Raw genomic sequence first — 3653 nt, 5'->3', positions numbered from 1 at the left:
TGGGCATACCCCTAGGTAGACTGCCGACCATATTTTGTCGACAGTGGCGCGCCAGGTAGGGGGTGTGTGTACTGCTCTCCAAGCAAACAAGATGGTCATCATCTCCGGCTCTATGGCTACGCCGAACGGCCTCACGTTCACCATCGGCCAGATCACCTGGACCACTGGCTCCGACGACTTCATCGCCATGACCATGGAGGAGGCATGGATTCAATCTGCGTCGACCACTACTTCTCTTGCATCGGCTATGGCTCCGACCATAGTGGATCTGGCTTCGGCCATAGTGGATCTGGCTCCGGCCATGTCGACAACCCGTCATCCGCTTCCTCGCTACAAAGGGAAGCAGATCGACAACACCGACCTGCTCGACTCCATCGATTGGGTCCGCACCAAACTTGCTGAAACCCTAGCTCTGGTAAGTTCAATTCAAAGTCAACCTAATGAGAAGGTAACCACTACCCACAACAGATCTACCCGACCAGCTCGGGCCAGTCGTCCTGCACAACTCGGTATGGATCTCGTGGTCACATCTACTCCTAAAGGGCGCTCCGTTCATCGCCGGCCAGCCTCCACGATGGGTCTCTGGCTCTCCGAGTACGAAGCCTCGATGGAGAACTACCAGTCCCAGCCCTACAGCCTACGCAACTTCGTCAACATGGTCTGAATTGAGGATTATCAAGAAGGATCCATCAACACAGTTCAAGAGGGTGACTCAAGCTCCTCGTCTGGCATTGCATCTAATGCCTCCATCCACACTGAGCTCCAGCATCATGATGATGAAGGCGTTGAATACGATCTGGATATCCCAGACCACGCCCCGGGGTTCCCACAATTCCCATCTTTCCCACCAAGGCGAGGGGACTTGATCAATGTTGTCAGTAATGATGAACCACCGGCAGTTGGCAAAACAGAACAAGAAAGGCTAGCATGCGAAGCACGCAATATTGACTGGTTTAATCGCCGACAAATCGAAGCTGAGGCTAAAGAGGAGGCACGATGCATAACGGTCCAGCCACACGACCTTAACAATGCCTTCGACAGGGTGGGGGACAAGCAGGTCTTCAGGACTCCAAGCGCCAACGTAGCTGTTGCTATGGCGACAATGCAACGACTACCCAATACCCCGGAAACCCAGGCAGTTCATGATGATATACAAGCTTACCTGACGGCTGCTATGGCCTAGACCGCAGAGATTGTAAATCAAGCTCAGGCTCCATCCATCTCAGTCGAGTCAAGCCACAGCCGCCAGCACTCAAGTCGCTCACAGCCACCCAACCAACATGGCTCGCGCAACAATGACCCATTAGACAACCGTCAAGGTGGAGACGGTGGCCGTGATGGTGGTCGGGACGACAACCGCCGCAACTACCGGGATGACAACCGCCAAGACAACCGCGACAATTGCCATGATAACCGCGGTCGCAGGGTTAACCAGGGTGGCAACCGGGATCGCCGTGATGGCAATAACGATCTCCGCCATTACCTTGGAAAACACAATCTGCGCGATCGTATTAACCAAAGAGCCCACGATCGTGCATCCCACGAAAGCTATCGCCGTATGGAATACGATACTACCCATGGCCCTCTAGGTTTGAAGTAGTTTACTTCTCACCTTCGCCAAGTCATATGGCCCAAGAACTTCAAGCTCGAGAAACTTCAGAAGTACAATGGCAAGGAGAACCCCGAATTATGGGTTATGCTCTATGAAACCGCATGCAGATCAGCCATGGCTAACGAGCACGTCATGTCTAATTACTTCCTAGTCACCATCGGCCATGTAGGCCACCAATGGCTGGTCAGCTTGCCGGTGAACTACTTTGACTCTTGGCAAGAGCTCAAGCAAGCATTCATCGACAACTTCATTGCTACTTGCGAGCAACCCGGCAACAAATATGATCTGCAGCGGATTCGAGATCGCAAAGATGAGCCACTGCGGGAGTACGTCCGACGCTTCTTGGAGATGCGCATCAAGGTCCTGTCAATCTCTGACAACGAGGCAATCGAGGCTTTCATCACTGGTCTCCGCTTCCACGATGCCCTAAGGGACAAGCTCCTCTGCAAGAGACCTGAATCAGTTATAGCGCTCCTAGCCACTGCTAAAAAATATGCGGATGCCGATGATGCTAAAAAGATAATTATCGAAGAAGCAGCAAGGGTTCCACGCTCCGACCACCCCCCACACCGCGACGACTACCACGGCAATCATGGTCAGAACGACAATTTTGACCGCTGCAACCAGCGCAACGACTCCCGCGACCACCACGACCAGCGTAATCAGCGGCGTAACCACCGTGATGATTACATGGGCAAGCATGCTCGAGAAGACGACGGTGAGGTCAACACTGTTAAAAAAGGTGGCGGATGTCGCAAGTATGAAGAAGACTACGCCAAAGCATTGAAAGGGCCCTGCTAGCTCCATCCCAAGTCAAACCATACCATGGAGAATTGTCGCGTTCTCAAGTCTATCTACATGCGTCAACAGGCTCTAGATACATCCAACAAGCCTAACGACGTAGGGGAACAGCGCAACGAGGACAATGATGATGAAGACGTAGATCCCCATCACAAGTACGTCAAGCCAACTAATTGTGTCCACACCATCATTGGGGGCAAAGTGTCCATCGAGACCAAACGAGAACGCAAGCTGCTCGCCCGCGCCTGCTTGAATGTGGCCAACGCCGACAGCCTCATCGTTGATCCACGGCTTCCTCCTTGGTCTCACCGTGAGATCTCCTTTAGCAAAAAGGACCAATGGGCTGCTATACCTGAGCCAGGGCATTTTCCCCTGGTTCTCGATCCTTGTATCAACAAGATTCAGTTCGACAGAGTGCTGGTTGATGGCGGCAGCTCCATCGACATACTATTCAAGAATAGTTTGCCAGCCCTAAAGATAACCCAGGCTGATCTCAAGCCATATGAGGCACAGTTCTGGGGTGTTCTCCCCGGACAGAGCTCTACACCTCTCGGGCAGATCATGCTACCTGTGCAATTTGGTACCCCAGACCACTTCCGCACCGACTACGTCAACTTCGTGGTCACCGACTTCGAAGGCACCTACCATGCTATCCTTGGTCGACCAACGCTCACCAAGTTCATGGCCATACCTCACTATAGGTATTTGGTGCTCAAGATGCCTACTGAGAAGGGGGTCCTAACTCTCAGGGGCAACATGTACGCAGCTTACACCTGCGAGGATGACAGCTTCAAAATAGCAGAGGCTCACGACCTCTCTATTCGCATGGCTAAGACCACGTTCGACGCCAAAAAGACCCCAGCCGATCGCCTAGAGATCCCAGAGCTTGAGGCCCCACGCAAGAACATCAAGTCCAAAGAGTACAAAGCGATCCAGCTGGTCGACGGTGATCCCAGCAAAACAGCCCTTATCGGGGCCAACCTGGATCCTAAATAGGAAGACGCGCTTGTTAGGTTCTTGAGGAGCAATGTGAGTGTGTTCGCATGGAAACCCGCTGACATGCCCGGTGTACCTCGGAACTTGATCAAGCACTCCTTAAATGTCGACGGCAAGGCCAAACCTATCAAGCAGAAGCTATGACGGTTCGCTCGCGACAAAAAGGAGGCTATTAGGGTAGAAGTTATATGGCTTTTGGCAGCTGGATTTATCAAAGAAGTGTATCATCCGGAGTGGTTAGCCA

This window comes from Miscanthus floridulus, chromosome 1 (genome assembly GCF_019320115.1).
Source record: "Miscanthus floridulus cultivar M001 chromosome 1, ASM1932011v1, whole genome shotgun sequence".
NCBI classification, from domain to species: domain Eukaryota; kingdom Viridiplantae; phylum Streptophyta; class Magnoliopsida; order Poales; family Poaceae; genus Miscanthus; species Miscanthus floridulus.
The sequence above is the reverse complement of the archived record's forward strand: the minus strand, read 5'-3'. Positions refer to the sequence as shown.